The 17,187-nt window shown below is 46.3% G+C and overlaps 1 long non-coding RNA gene across 1 annotated transcript; it reads right to left on the bottom strand.

Moving 5' to 3' along the window:
- Nucleotides 1–814: 814 nt before the first annotated feature.
- Nucleotides 815–9,326, bottom strand: LOC135376556 (uncharacterized). Its single transcript, XR_010417744.1, has 3 exons — nucleotides 9,214–9,326; nucleotides 1,823–1,894; nucleotides 815–914 (listed from the first exon to the last, which is right to left on the bottom strand). It is a non-coding gene; the product is annotated as an uncharacterized LOC135376556 (long non-coding RNA).
- Nucleotides 9,327–17,187: the final 7,861 nt, after the last annotated feature.

Genomic DNA, 17,187 nt, shown 5'->3' with positions numbered 1-17,187 from the left:
CACGCGTGTTTCCTAACGTGGTGCCTAAGCAGAGGCCTCGTATTCTCCACTTTCGGGGCTTCTATCAAACGCACATAAAGGACACATCTTTCAGAGTGTTGTTATAGCTGAAACCGGTAGTATTCCCATATAAATGAAGCGTGTTTATCCTGAAATGCTTTCAGGTGTAGTAAATAATGTACAGTTTAGTGCTGAGATCCGAAATAGCACTGATATACTTGTGTTGAGCAAAAAATGTATGCATGCCAGGAGTTTTGTTTCTCTGGTTGCGAGGTGAAGGATCCCCCTGAGGTAGACGACTTGCTTTGTGAGTGACGTATTCATTGTGTCAGTAAAGTATCACTAATCATACGTGAAGGTGGACACACTGGCAACCACTCCACTAGGTTTGCAACATTGCGTTTCCTTAAACCTGAGTGTAGGATTTATTCTTTGGTTCCATCAAGAAGCGGTCCGTCCGTAGCACCAGAGTACCTCATCACTAATAGTCTGCTGCTGAGACGCTTAGAGCTCGCACAATACTAATCGATCAAATCGATCGCTATTAAACGTTAATGCCGTCAATCCTCGCATCTTCTTTTCATCACGCGCGAAGCAATTTCCTTGGAAATGCAGTTACGGGAAAATTCAAAACAAAGAGTTTTCACAGAAAAAAGTTTAAAGGAATTCGAACAGTCGAAAAAAAAGTTCTATTACTTCGCAGCACTACGACCTCGTTTACATTTCCATAATTTAAACAATACGAAAATACGAAAGATATGATTTTTCCCGTAGTGATGCTTACCGCTGCTAGTCCATCAAAAGTTGCGGCCGCCTTACAGAAATTATCTACGTTGAATCCCACTACTCCTGAAAATGTAGGCGCCCTTTGCGTGTCTGTCGTTGTGTAGCATAGGCTTCTATTCAAGTCATCCCTGTAAACAAACAAATTAGCGTCTAGAAATTTTGGTACAGGCAGAGTAGCTACGCTATGGGAAAAGAGCTGTCCAAAAACTGGAACTAAGATGGCCATCTTCAACACTCTCGGAGCTAATCATTATTGAGATACATTGTTCTGACTTCTTAGTTGTTGTAAATGCGATCCGTATTTGTGTCTCCGTGCTAAGCGTCTATGCTCTGCTCTCCGGTGAGGGGCATCAGGCAAGGGTACCAGTGGGCTGTGCGACTGGGACAGATGGCGTCATGCGGCAAACATATTTTGCCCTGAATTTTTATGAAAACAATGCGTGTATTCAGCAGCCTTCCTTTCATGTTGGCACTCCGACGCAAGACTACATGCCATCATTCCCATGATTCCATGCCTATACCTTCGAACGGTATTGCTTACTTGCAGTGTAGAAAACACGTAGTTTATACGTTAATGTAAGCATCTTCCCCTTTCATGCAGGCCAACTGTCCCATTGTGAAGGTAAGTAATCGTGATCACAATCATAGTCCGGAATTTTTCTTTAGCGTGCACCGAAATCTCGGCACATGAGACACAAGATCGCGCGGAAGACAGCAACTTGTGCCCTTCCAAAGAACTTACCATCGTCATCGTCCTGCTTTGAATCTTACCAGATAACCAGAAACGTCTTATGAACATCCATAAGACGTGTAGTCCTGGATATTCTGCACTTGTAATAGATATCCATTTTAATCCAATGGACGTACTATCAACATGTAAAAACCAGCTACACCGGAGTTCCTCAGCGATTTGTACCCTTCCAAAAAAATTTACCAGCGTCATCGGACAGCTTTGAATTCGCTATCTTTGGATCGGGGGGCGGACACGCTACTGACACATCCGCCGAGAGAAGCCATTATGAAAGATGAGCCTTACTTATATGCAGGGATGAGATGTTGGTAGCACTGATCAAGATGCTTTTTATGGCATTCACCCTCCTTCGCTATCCTGCAAAACGAGAGTCATATGGTCATGTGAGTTTATTGATTGGCTCGAGACTTCGTGGCTCAATCTCCAACTGCTGCAAGCGTGCAACACTTTCACGTACATTTAGAGCCCCTTGCTGAAGAAAATGAATTGAAAACAACGGCAATCACGAAATGCTCAGCGCAGCGGAATGTTTTTGTGCATTTGTTTTCTTCCTTCTCAAATATTTTCAAATTCTTCCTGCGCGCATGATACTGTGCTGATGCGTCCACCTGTACGTTGACTTTTATTTATTTTGTTCATTGCGCATCTTCGAAGACCCGTCTTTCTTTCACCCCAAATCTGAGAGGAAGAAAGACCACACTGTCGCCTCTTGCGTCCTGGAAAAAATATTATCAGAAAAGAGAAAATGCAACCCAAGATAAGGGCAAGAGTCACCCCATGCACACGCTTTTTTTTTCTACAAGTTAAAGCTCAGCTTCGATGCATGAGGCGGTGCTGTGCTCCTTCACCCTCTCACACTGGGGGTGAAGGAAAGACGCCTCTCCGAAAATGCGCAATGAACAGAATAAAGAAAAAAATGGTGTTCCTCCACAAATTTTTCACGGACTATCTACTGAACGCCCCCCCCAGGGATCCTCAAGGGGCCCAATATTGCCCTGCAGAAAGAGCGCGAGCTATGACGGTTCGATGGTAGTGCTTCCCACACGTGAATTCACTTTGTGTATTCCGTTTCACGTAAAGGCTCACCGTGCCAGAGCTCGAAACGGGATACTAATCCGAAGAAGCGCGAAGAAAGCGATAAGAAGCGCCGCATTAACCTGTGCCGAGGACAGTAACATCTACCACTCTTCATTTTCTTTTCTTTATTTAGACTAGCTCGAGTTTGCGGGACGTAGGCATGAATTGAATGTGCGTGGTGGTTGTGTCTCGGCTGGGGGAGGGGGGCACAGTTTAGCAGGTACCCTATAAATTCCGTACGTTGTAGCGCCCCTGGTGAAGTCAAGATTGTCTTGACATGATGTGCTGATATCACTAAGGTGTGCACACAGTGAGACTGGCCTTGATCAACGCGATCTGCCAGCACCTGACTTCGTACATGACATTGATAGGGTAGGATAAATCGCACTTTATCGCACATGTAACACTGATATGGCTTCTTGTTTTCATTGGGCGCAACTTCGGTTTGGAGGCAATAAAAACCCCGGAATATTGCGCCATGTCAAATGTCAAGATATGGGTTCGTACTCCAACGAAGAACGAGTGGACATGATCCTGGCCTTCGCGGAATCTCAGAGGAACGCATCTTTGGCTGCAAGAATTTACGCCCAGAGGTGTCCCCAGAGGCGCCACCCGGATCATAACATATTATCCGTCGACAGAAATATTTCAATCTACGGCACCTTCGTCAAGCCCCATACGAGAGAGCCATCTGCGCGGAACCAGCAGGTCACGTCCAGTGTTCTCGAACATATCCGCGATCATCCACATGCAAGTGTCCGTTCCACAGCAGCTGTCCTTGAGGTGAGCCGAGCCACAACATGTCGCATATTGAAAAAGGCCGGTAGATATCCCTACCATCCCCACATACATCCAAGGACTCATTCAGGCTGACTACGGCACTGGGCACTTGCCATGCTAGAGGACGACGAGGACTTTCTATCAAAAGTCATATGGACCGATGATGCGCGATTTGGGCGCGACGCAAATGTCAACACCCAGAATCGGCACTACTGGGTTTCTACTAACCCGTACTGGCTACTCCCTGGTAAGCACAAGTGGCAGTGGTCATTTAATGTCTGGTGTGGCATTCATGGTGACCGCGTCATTGGCCCATACTTTTTGACGGGCACCTAACTTCACATAGGTACGTCGGCGAAGTGCTCGGGAACGTTGTCCGTGACTACCCCGACGAAATGCCTTTGTCCGACTGACGCAGCGTCTGGTATCAGCACGACGGCGCCCCAGCTCATGATCGCGGACGTCCTGCCTATGGTTAGACTTCGTTTTCGGAGACAAGTGGATAGGCGCAAGAGGTCCTGTTTCCTGGCCAGCCCGATCCCCTGACCTGACTCCTTTGGACTTTTTTTTGTGGGGATACATAAAGGACAGAGTGTACGACACCGATCCACCGACGCCGGAAAACTTTAGGCGAAGGATCGAGGAATGCTGCGCGCAGATAACCGTTGAGCAGCTACGAGGAACCGTGGAATCAATTGAAAAGCGGCTCCGTCTGTGCCTTGCCGCGGAAGGAAGGCATTTTGAACACGTCCTGTGATTTCTGTGCCGCAATAAATCAAATTTTTGTTTTCCTAGTTTTGTAGTTTGAACTTAGGAGGTGGCCTTCATTATAAGTAAAGAACGAATCTTCATTGCGGTTGCAAGCACAAGAATACATCGTGGCGGTGCATAAGGAGCACATCGCTCTCTGCACCGTCACACCACCGTCGATACATCGTCCAACGGTCGTCTATGGACATTCAGAGAATATGGCATTACAGAAGCGAAACCAAGTGGGGAAATGGCATGATACGCATAATTTTTCCTGCTTCGAGATTGAAAGTGAATAGAAGGTCAATTGGTCAGAAGGCTTGTTATTTCATGGTACGAAAGCTCAGGACAACAACAGAATCTCCGCTTCACTCCTTTGTTTTGCTTGTTTGTTTCGTGCGTACATTCTTTGTTTTGGCGATAAAAGCACGTTATCTCGACTACACGACGGCCCCATAGAGCGGACTGTACATCAATCAGATAAACAGGAAGGAAGGTTGGCGAAGCGGGTTCTGCGGCTGTTACTTTTCTATCAGCACTCCCTGCTGCCAAACATGCGGAAGGACACGTAATTCCCGGGCGGATAGCAATGTGAAAGAACTTGTGTTTGCGGTCCTACGCGAGGAAAATATGTAAACCGAAACTAATTTATTACTCGCGAAAATGACTAGACCCGATGATTTTTTTCTCTGAGGGGTATGTACTCAAGATCCCCAATGGTGTAGTAGATGTCGCGGTACCGTCGGACGCGTACTTTGAAGGCTGTCATTTCCGGGTAATTGATTTTTAGCTAATTAATGAAAGTGCGCACATCAATTTCACACTGCATGGCTGGTGGAGATGGTAACAAAAAAGAAAGTTTCCCGATAGATGGCGCCGTTCCCGAATTATTCCCCCCGGGGATTTATCTCAGACACCCTGTATATATATATATATATATATATATATATATGTGTGTGTGTAAGTGAAAAAAAATAGCATAGGCTCTTTCCCAAGGCTCAAGTCCCAAACGTCGCCACACCAGCATTGGACAGCTGTTTCGGCCTTATTGGGCCTTCATCAGCAATGCGTAGGTGGGCGACGTTTGAGCTGGTGGCGTCGGAAGGTCACGTGGAACGTGATGTTCTCCCGTCAGGGTGAGAAACACACACACACACACACATATATATATATATATATATATATATATATATATATATAAAATCAAAAAAATATAAGCAATACACCCTGTATATGTACATACACCTACAAACACACATCTGTGTGTTGTCTGTGATAAGTAAGTAAAAGCACAAGGCTATCTTCCGACAGCAGTACGTATATTGTGAGCTCCTTCGGCCCACTTTGCCGCTAGGGGCGCAACCATCAAAGTTTTTCTTTTTGCATCGCAGTCATACACAGCCAACCCTCCCCCTGCACCAGTAATTACCTCATGCATATAATACATGGATGTACACTTGAAAATATTTTGTGTTTCTGACATTGTGTAACGTGAATTACAGATGATACTGACGTACACTCTTAGAAATGGATCTTCTATCGTGTCTTCTACAGACACCCGAAAAACGGTAATTTTGGGGTTTCTACGTAGAGACCACGCGAAAGCGCGGGGAATGACGTCGCATCACGTGGTTTCCCTCGTAGAAGCCACACGTAAGTGGCGTCTGTTTGCTTCACAGTTTCCTCCTTTCCCGGTCGTTTCCCCCTCCCCGCGTGCTACTGCCTGGCCCCCGTTTCCCCCTCTCCCCCGTCGCAGGCTTGGCAGGCAGGCTTGCAGTCAACAGAATTTGTTTCAAAGGGGATTGAAGACTTTATTTCGGCAAAGTTGTGAAATTGTGACAGTGATACAGTGAACTAGACTTGCAAACTATGCAGATTACCCTGTTCACAGAGAAATGACTCAGAGAAAATAAAAATGAATGAGAACCACACATACTCAAAATATCACAGATTGCACAAAACGGCGCGGCTCGACACCGCTGCTGCGAAACTATTTGCAAGCTTGAAACTCGCTACGAAAGAAGTTTCGCTGGGATGCAGACCTGTTTGTTGCTCAGGGCATAGGATCACCATATTTCAGCGGCTCTACATCTCTTTGTGGGGGCTGTTGATATGGAAGTTGTCACCCGTTGTGCAGCGTTTCCTCCATGCTTCCCATCTTGGCCTCGAATCGGAATTCTGCTTCAAGGCGTAACTGTGACAAAGTAAACGACGACAAAGAAGCATTACAAAGTGGATAGGAACAACATTAAGTGTAATAAAAGTCACTATCGACAACAGTGAAAGGGTACGAACTATAGCGTATACTAAAACGATGATAGGATAGGATAGGAAAACGATGAAAATTGTTGCGGTTCGAAAAACGAGCCTTTATTATGATGACGATGAGGATGGGAACGATGGGTCTGAAATCCTTCTCCCAGTACATTGGTACCCAGTGGCGTATCTAGCGCTACCTGCGCCCATGGCAACATGGTTAACCTGATGTCCTTGGGGATGCGTTTTCGTGTGGTCCGCAGTAGGTTTCACGCTACAAGCTCTCTAACGGCGGGTGCTTTAGATCATTTATGAATGTGCCAGGTTGAGTGCCCCACCTGGCACATTCACACCCGACCACATAATGGCGCCCCTGTTCACCTGGCGCCCATGGCACCTGTCCACACCTGCCACACCCTAGATACGCCACTGTTGGTACCACAGCAGTACCAAGTATGTAGGAGGAGAGATCAAAGAGATATCTTACTGAATGCGGTCATGGTCGACAGGTGACTGCTAGCATTGGACGCATGTTCCGGGTAACACTTGTGCCGTGTACCGGCTAATATCTGTCAGTCTTCGGTGAATCGCACGCACATTTCCTCCAGGCGGCACGTTGAACACCAGTGAAGTCTTCGGTGGTGACGTCCATACCCACCGCGGCCAGCTGAGACAAAGAATGGTTACTCAAACCACGGTCGAAACGAGCCCCCGAAAGACAAAAACATCCTGCGTCATACACAAACGTTAGCGCTCGTGAAGTCCACGTTTAGAGGCAGTTCTAACAGAGCTACAAACCGGATACAGCTGATAACACATAAGCGTCCCTCGAATACCTTCACTATATACTTAACTTCTCAAGCATCACCACATAATTTTCGTTGACGTTCTGTCACAACCGCCATGACACTTCCATTCGCACCTGCACCTTCCAAATGATCGTTAGGAGCGTGGGGAAGTAACAGGTAGCCACTGCAGTAGTAGTGCTGCTAGCATAGTTATCGCAATAAAATTTATGAAACGGAGGTGTCTTACCTGTAAAAGAATCCCAGAATCAGCAAAGCAAGGAAACGCCTGCGGCAAGGTATCGAAGAAGAGGTGTGAGCAGTGCCGCGCCACCAGCATGTCTAGCCCCGTCGCATAGTTCACGTGACTCCTCGACGCCGGTCAGGTGATCACTCCGAGCGCATAGAAACCACGGCAAAAATTTAGACAACACGAAATAGACTTCACGACGTCCGATTCCTGGTCACGTGATAAACGTGTCTTCTACACGGCGTACACGCCAAAAAAAGAAAGAAGAAAAGAAAATTTTTTATGGTATTATCTTTTCTCCCGGGTCACGTGGGCAGCTGTCGTCTAAAACTTCGGCCTTCAGCGTGAATCTAGAAGACACGGCAGCTCTGGACGGCACGATTGAAGGCCTATTTCTAAGAGTGTACTGAGAAACAACTCCCGTGCTCACACCAGCGCGCCGACAAACATGTCGTACATACTTGTAGAATGAACAGTTGAAAATATTTCTTAATTATTTCATCTGCATGCTGCGACCCTGCATCAACTTCCCGACCACACATGTGCGCCAAAACGCGAGCAGCTCATGTATCCGTATACACAGATAAGTGTGACAACACATTGGAACAAGAAACAGACACAATGTCACCTTTTTTATCATTGGCTCACGGTTTTCCTATCATGATTCGCGCTAAGTTTCTGTTCTCACAATAAATGTGTTTGTTTGTTTATGTTTATACCACCAGCCTATTGCGGTGTCGAAGGGAATGAACAGGCGGACAGCGCCGCAGCAGCAGCTCTCACGTCTCCGAGACGGACCCTTATTGCGCTGCCGAGGGGAGATTGTCGTTCCGTACTTCCACGCCTCGTCACTCCCCTGGCTTCCTCCCAATGAACCGCTGACACCCCAGATATGCAGAGCAAAGTTGATTCAGCGCTCCGTACACCTCTCATCAAGATCCCCAATCAGTTCACTGAATGGCCGTCGATGTCGGTTTTAAAACGCGTGACTCTCCCGAGTGCTGTCACTGCGGTGCTGTGGGAGATCTACAGCATATTCTCCACCTTCCACACCTTCTTACGTGACCTTCTGGCGCCATCCGCTCAAACTTTGCCTGCCTGCGTACTGCTGATGAGGCCCAAGAAGGCCGAAACAGCTGCCCAGTACCGGCATGGCGACGTTTGACTTACAAACATATATATATTATATAATCTGCGGAATAAAGCCATTAAAGAGACAAGTAAATGACACTAAACGTGTTTGAAATTCAAAATTGCAGATTAAGATAGCTTCTATCGCTGCACGCAGAGAAACAGATACTCATGGAACGATGCGACAGCATCAGAGGACACGTGTTTCGCCGTGTTTGCGGCTCGTCAGATCTGGGTAGCTGCGCATCGTTCGGAATTGGCAAACCAGGGGTCACTCAGCGAGCGATATACACCTGGGAGGCTGACTGAGCACTCCTCAATGCCACAGTGCAAGCCAGTGAATTATAATCTGTGGAAGAAAGCCACTAAAGAGGCAAGTAAATGACACTACACGTGTTTGAAATTCTAAATTACATAATAAGATGGCTTCTATGGCTGCACGCAGAGAAAGATACTCATGGGTTGTGTGGTTGCGGTGCGTTTGCGGGTACGAATTTTCATACTCGCACTCATCACTACCTATAAGCTCATGCTTCGTCGTCATGGACCCCGTGGGCAAACCTTCCTACGCATTTCCTCTTATGTGTATAGTGTGTACTTAGTGTATGCTCCATTGGAACTTGCGTATTCCCGCATAAAAGACGTACCTGAGCAGGGTGTTGCTCCACATATATTGTGTAATAGCCACGTAGGAAAAGGGAGGGTCGTAGTAGATGTCGGGCAGAAAGTGTCCTCCACAGGGTCCTGTTCTTCTTTCGTGGACGTCTGAAACAAGTCAGCACACTGAAACAATGAAGACACAGTAAAGATATTTTGATACTCTATCGACCACAATCGAAGAATCACGTATTTCTGTACTAGAACGCCCCGGCAGACACAGCCGTTCCAGTCTAAAGTTCCGCCAGCAATTCATTTCGCTAGACACACCTTGCCTGACCCAGACACACTCGGCAAGCTCTAGGCAACATTTTTACATTTCAAATTGAAATTCGGAACTGAACGAAATTGAAGATGGCTACAATCACCTTCAAGTAACGGAGTAGTGTGAGAGGTGAGTGAAATAGTTTCTATCTGTATTTCATTCTTTCATTGTATTCTATTTGTATTAGGATGAAATTAATTCGAAATAGGAATGTGAAAGGAGACCCCAAACATTTCTCCCTCCCAAGGCCACCGCGTACAAGCAGTATACCCAAGCAGCTCCTGCCTGCTCAGTGATATATATAAATGCTTTCAAACATGAGTAACCCGCACGCTTCTCTCCACCACGCATACGCCACATGGCCTATACGCCACTCCGCCATAGGCTACGTGGCCTTTTGCAGTTCGGGATTAGCTCTACGCTACTGAGGGACGTGACGTTTCAAGTTTCCAGCCAATAAACAGACTCCATTACCAGCTGTGAGGCGGAGTGTTCCGTTTGTTTCTGTGGAAGTACATTTCGCATCCGTCGTTCCGAAATTCTGACATCTCTGAAATCGTCATGACATCTCTAACATCTCCGGCTCGACTAAGCAATACTAAGCGCCCAATGCCGAGGCGAACGTCAATAGTTGGGCTGACGCGATTCCCACCCGGGTACCTCTCAGTTACAACTTCACATGGGCAGCACACTAACCACTGAGCCACGCGAGCTGGTGACGCGATGCCGCGTGGTTCGATCCAAAGTACGTCAGCCCAGTCGTCGGAACCATTCGAAGGTGACCAAGACGACGACCCATCGCTTACCTGAGATCTGGAAAGTGTAACGCCGTATATTCATTGGCGCTTGCGGTGTGCTGCGTGTTACTGCGCGGAAAACGTAGTGCGCGTGTGATAGCTAAATTGAACGCATTTCTTTTCCAGTTTGAAGTTTTGACGGAAATTGACTAGATGAATGTTAATGATATTTCATTGAACCCTAAACGGTTCAATGGAATATCATTAACATTCATCTAGTCAATTTCCGTAAGTGAAGTAAAATCATTCGAGGAACCCTTGATCATAAGTTCAGTTCGATTTCCGAAAGAACACATCGACTGAGCTGGCTGTCTCAGTACAGAAAGGAACCGTACTAAGAAAACATTGAAAATAAACTCATTACTCTGGAAATTTTTATTGATTTCAGCAAAGCTTTTGATTCCTTTTCACATAGGATACTATTACTAAAACTGTCGCGTTGTGGAATCCGGGGCCCGATACTTTCGCTGTTCTCGTCATATTTAGATAATAGGTATCAGAAGGTTGTCATTAATGGCTACTCTTCTGCACTGCAGCGCAAGGTAGCTGACTTGGTCTTTTGCTCTTTAGTGTTTACATGAATGATATAGTGTGATCACCAAGAACGCTCAAGTTTATCATATATGCCGACCATGCGAGCATCTTTTTTCACGGTTCAGACCCTGACGGAATAGTGACACATGCAAATAGGGTACTGGAACGGGTAAAGTATTTGGCTGATCCTAACTGTTTGAACATTAACACCGGTAGAACTAAGGCGGTTTTCTTCAACGCAAAAACAAGTTCAGCCCTCAGTATATCTTGAAATAGATAACACAGTTGCCGACATAGTAGGAAATGCCAAAACTATCGGCGTAACTTTTTCTTCTACACTTTCTTGGTCATTAAACGTTAATGACGTGCATTCCAAGGCATCGCGAAACTTTGGTTTTCTGTATAGATATCGTAAGCATCTAACCAAACGAATTATGCTACTCTACAACTCATTAATGTACTCACATTTTAACTACTGCTTCTTGGTATGGGAACAACCAAAATGTCCAACCAAGATAAGTTGCTTGTGTTGCAAAAGAAATTCTTCCGAATTTTGGATTGTCTACCATATAACCACACCACAACTGGTTTGTTTGAACGGTACTCGCTGATTATTATTCATAACCTGTATCGATATAAACTTTTGTGTTATTACTGTACAGCTCATAAAAAGTCCTTAGATATCTTATCGTTGTTTGACCTCAAGGAGCACAGTTATTCCTATAATCATCGCGCCAAGAGCTTTTGTCATATCCCCCGATGTAGAACCAGATATGGTGAACAGAGTGTTCATATGGAGGGTGTTCCATTTAAGATTGACCCCACCTTTAAAAAAATAATGAATCATCGCAGAAGAATGAAACCAAGTGCATAGTGTTACCAGTGAACTGGAGCATTTAATAGTATTTTTGTCGCGCAATTAACTGATTAATTTATTAGGAGGATCACACCGGAGATGTCAACTGTGAAGTTGTGGGCGTTGACATGAAAAAGCGAACGCAGTGTGTTGCAACTCTCTAGCTCATACGAGTCTTTTTTTCCCGGGCCAGCAGAAAGGGCCCGGAGTTCCGAAAGTCGTCGCGCGAAAAGAGCGCTTGATTGCAGCGCGTTCACACGGCCGCTTGACGAACAAGCATTGATGCCGTCCGTTCCGCCGATGCTGTTATCTGTCACGGGTGTGGGGACACCAGCAAGGTCACTGCGGCGCTTTATCTACCATATAACACACTTGTTTTATTCTTTTATTTATTGTTATATTCTTTGTTTTATAGGCGTGAAGCGACACAAAACACGGGAAGCGGAAGATATCTGCTCACGGCTTACCTTGAACCACGAGCGCGAGATTATTAAATCAATAAGAAAGAAAGAAAAGCTGTGGGCTATGAAATTTATGAAGCCGCTCTGCGTTGTAGCACAAGTTATGTCTTTTCCAACGAAGAGACACAACGAAGTGCTACAACGCAGAGAGTGGGTGCAAATGAAAAGGTGTAAAAGACAAAAGATGTGAAAGACAAAAAATACAAGACAAAAGAAGTGCTACAACGCAGAAGTGGGTGCAAATGAAAAGGTGTAAAAGAGCAGCTTCATAAATTTCATAGCCCACACTCGAAGGGGCATGCAGGTTCACATGGAGTGTGAGAAAGGACCGCCTGCGAAGATATGCAGGCAAGTCCGAAATTAAGCACATATGAGACAGATAGCGAATATCTTGCAGCACGTAGTTGAGACAACAAATGGTCAATAAATTGATATTTGAATGCTCCTTGCGCAATGTGTTAAGGCGAGAAAGTAATGCATCATCAACTTAATAATAAATCGATCAAAAACACACAACGTGTCTCTGAAAACCATAAAACGTGTGAATGGCGTTTCTTATTGCGCGCCGAGTGACGTAGCAACGCCGACTTCATCATGTCATCATGATTCGTATATATGGCCGTGAACGATCCATGGCCGGAGTCCTCGTGTTCTGATTACATGCCGGTATATCCATGATGACTTGCAATTGACGATCCTTCCCAGCCGCATCTCGCTTTCTTTAGGGAGATCGTCGTCGTTTGTTTTACTGCTGCGCTCAGACGGTATGAGCGGATGATGCGCAGATGGCTGCTTCCGACGAAACATCAGGCTTGCTGGAGTTTTTCCATTGCTGCATGACACGTCGTATGCTGCTTGTATAGAAATCGCCAAATCCGACAAGCTACTGTTCCTGAGGGTCTTCTTGACAGGGCTCTTTTAACCTCACCAACCGTTCTCTCGGCTTGTCCATTAGTGGCAGGGTGAGAAACAAGAAATTTAGGACGGGATGATGGCTTGCGATACTCTACCCCATTGCTGGTGGTGATGCGGGGAATGAAATAATGAGCCCGTTCACAATAAGGATCAAAGTCCTGTGGTGTCCAGAAAGGTGAAGAGAACCTTGAGGGCAGAGCGCAGGTGTGATGGATGTGGCCAGGGACCAAGCAATTTTGTGAGAGAGAGAGTGGCGGGAGTCTAGCTCATTGAGGGATGCGCAGAGTACGGTTCAGGGTGTGAAGATGCTGGTGTAACATGCTTTACACCATTTCTTTTGTGGAATTCCTGGATCTCCTCGGATACAAATGTCGTCCCATTATCCAAAACAGCCTTCCGAACACGGCTGCCGAATTGTGAGTTTTCATGTGCCCTATTTCCGCCCACTTACTGTAGGCATCAGCCACCAGTAACAGGGATTCAGATCTTCAACAGGCTCAGCAAAGTTCATATGAATCGTGTGACATGTTTATCTGGGCGTGTCCACTCTGGCCGTGGGGCTCTCGCAAGAGCCTTCTGTGCCGCACACCATGCTTCACATGACTTAACCATGGTTTCAATGTCTGTCGAAGATTCTCGAACGATTTCGTTCGAGGATTCTTGTTGTGTCGTCCTTCTTCCCTCCTTGTCTCGGGTTCCGCTTCTCTCATCATGCACCAGCTTGTCAGCGCCGTCTCACTTCTTTCTATACCACGGTACCCATCATGCACAAATTCAAGGGCTTGCTTCTATTTCCCTTCTGAAATGGCAACATTCAATCCTCAAAGTATGCGACCACAATGTAAAGAAAGTTCTGTCGCCAATGTCCGATATCTTCGTAATTGTGCATCCTGTAGCTCGTCCGGTGTCCCCACATTAATTGTTTCGTACACTTGAGGTAGTACTCGACCACAGTGCATTGCTGCAGATATGTCTTCTGCTGATGACGCCTTAATGCTTCCGCATTAACATATCCTCATGCACTATTCGTCACTATTCGTCATCTGCCGAAGACATGGGCAACCTGCTTAATACGTGAGAATTGCAGTTGAGCTTTTCCGGCCGGTAGCTTAAGTAGTAGCTGTAAGCTGCTAGCATCCTGGGCATATATGTTGCGGCACAGTATTTGTAGCTCCACCGATGCTCACCATGGGCTTGTGGTCAGTATATACTTAGACGTGACGTCCTGCGAGGTGCATGAGAATATGCGTAACCGCATGTACAATGGCGAGTCCTACTGCATCTGATTGAGCGTAATATCTCTCAGCTTGATCCAAACTCCTAGACGCAAAATTAACCGTCCATTCATTCCCTTCCTTGTCAAGTTGTTCTGGCACTGGCCCTACACCATACGTGGAGGCATCACAGAGAAATAACGGGCGTTGAGGACCATAGTCGGCTAGCATAGGAGCCCTGCAGATTTGCTGGTTGAGTTCCTCAAAAGCATTTTGGTGCTCTGTAATGCACCAGTTATTCAAAAAACGTTCGTAGAGCGCCTTCATCCCAAGGAACGACTGCAGAGTTTCCTTGGACGTTCTGGCGCATTCTGAAGCGCATGTAGTTTAGCTTCTGTTTGCTGAATGCTTAAGGCAATTATTTTGTTCTCCAAATCTACATTTCGACATCTTCTGTCTCGGCCTTGACTTTTCTAGTCTGTCAAGTAACAACTTAAGGCGGTGATGCGGCTGCAGTGGGCCTGCTCTGCTGACCATTATGTCGTCCAAGTAGATTGCTATGCCACCAATGCCAGCCAAAAGCTTGTCCATGTGTTTCTAGAATATTGCTGGAACAGCAGACATTCCGAAAGGTAGGCGCTTGCCTTGGTACAGTTCCTTAATTGTACTGATGGTCAATCGTTCAGCCGAGGATTTCGTCACTCGTAATTGCTGGTAGGCTTAACCCACGTCTAGGGTTTAGAATAGCGTGGCTCCTTGCAGCTAAACTAAGACTTCACTTGCAGTCGGCAACAGGTACGCAGCCTTCATCGATGTGGCGTTAACTGTCCTGCAATAATCACCACACAGTCGTATGCTGTTGTCCTTCTTTCGTACACACACTAGAGGAGTCGTCCACTCTGCATGCTGCACAAGCTCTGCATTCCACGTTGTTCCAAGCATTGAACCTCCGCACGTACCGCATCCTGAAGTTCAATGGGCGCCGGCCATGCCCTGAAAATTTTGATGTTGCATCTGTTTGAAGCTTGACGTCAACAACATTGCCGCTGTTTCCTTGGATGGCACTGCCAAACACCTCTAGTGGTCGGCTAAAATCTGTTCAAGGGAACCACTGTGGAAGCAATTGATTCTGCGTACTTCTATCTGCAGCGGGTGGAAAGAGTTCCTTCCTAGCAAAAGTATCCATGGACAGTTTGGTCATGTCCTTGTTGGACACTACAGTGACGTTGGTTGATCCCAAGATTTCTAGTCCTTCTCCAAGCCAAGTCCTGAGATAGTTTTCGTAGCTAGTGAAGGTATGTTGTCGTACTAAGTCTGATTGTACGTTTCTTCACTTATCAAATAATAAGATGTGCCTGAGTCTCATTCTGACTGAATTGACTTGCCATTCACTAATAACGTTGCGAGGAACTTGGAACTCGAGAATTTATGGAATACCTGGTAGAGGTCGTCCTGTCACTGTCCTCTACAAGAAAATTTGATGTCCTTGTCAGCTGCTTTGCCCTTGCGACGTGCTCATGCTATATGACCCAACATCTTAGAGCATATACACTGCGCAAGTCTTATGCTTGCAGTCCTTGGCAGAATGTGGAACGTCACAACGACGGTAACGAAATTTGCATATCTCTCTCGTACCTGATGGACATTCAGTTTATGAACGTGCCCCTACGATACTCTGGCGTACTGTTGTTTATCAGTTGCACCTTCTGCTCGTAATGCAACGTCCAGTACTTCACTGAACGTGAGCTCCTGCTCAACAAAGGCACAATGCTAGAGATTGGCGTCCAGCATGCCGCAGACAAATATATCCCGCAGCATTGCATCCAGCGGCAACATTGTAGATGTAGACCCAGTCTCCACTGTCATGGTAGTACCTGCACGTCCTGTTGGGCGATGCTGTGTTATCAGCTGCTGCTGGAGTGGTTACAGAGCGAAAGTTAGTCTGCCACCAGCTTCCTTAGTACTGTAACGTAGCTGTTGATCGACTCGTCAGGTCGCTGATCTAGCTTTTGGAATCGGCGTCCGTGGAGCACCTCGGAAGGTTGTGGACCACAGTGGTGCTTAAGTAGTGACTCGACAACCATTTCGTAGGTTGCGGCATGTAACTGTCGTGCAGCGAACAATGGTCGAATTGTTGCAAACGTTAACCCACATTTCGTGAGTAGTTGAGCTTGTTTCTTCACGGGACCTTCAATTCCGTTTGCTTCAAAGATGGAGGTCAGACATGCCGCCAATATAACCCAGTCTGAATTGTTCCACAGATCCGTCAACTGTTGCTATTTTGCTTCCGTCTCTACGCCGGTGCTACGCTTATCCTTGATGGGTTCTCGATATGGCACGATACCGGAGAAACCAAGCCGATTTACAACGATTTCTTAAATTACATCGCTGCGCCACTCATGCGCCACCTCGCATTTCTTTCTCCATCGTCGTCTCGAAACGTACAAGAACATGTCATCCAAACTCACCTGCATAATACTTCTCCCCTCCACTCCAACAAATGTGGTTACATGCAGGAAAGCTTCAGCCCATATTCTGTTTTACTCTGTTAGCACTTATTCAAAATATTTTGAATGATTCTTGTATTGATGCAATCGCAAACCGGAGACACGAAGCAGCAGCGCAACGTCACCAGCACTGAAAACGTTGACTATCCATTATATAATGTTCTCAGAACCAATATGCATAAATGTTCGAGGGCCTTCTACATTCTTTATCATCAACCACAGGCACCTAAACAGATCTGTCTCTTGCCGTTCGCTCGTCATCCGTCCAGTAACACGCTCTGAACACAAGAGTAGCAGCCACAATGACATTCCATGGTGTTTTGCGGCCGCTATACGCCAGTGACGCCGCGTCAACTGGAGGCAGCGGCGACAAAGGCAGGTTTGGAAATACGCCACTGAGCATTCGAAATAGGTC

The sequence above is a fragment of the Ornithodoros turicata genome, chromosome 1 (assembly GCF_037126465.1).
Source record: "Ornithodoros turicata isolate Travis chromosome 1, ASM3712646v1, whole genome shotgun sequence".
In the NCBI taxonomy this organism is placed as follows: domain Eukaryota; kingdom Metazoa; phylum Arthropoda; class Arachnida; order Ixodida; family Argasidae; genus Ornithodoros; species Ornithodoros turicata.
Note: the sequence above shows the minus strand (reverse complement) of the source record. Positions and strands in the feature narration are given on the sequence as shown.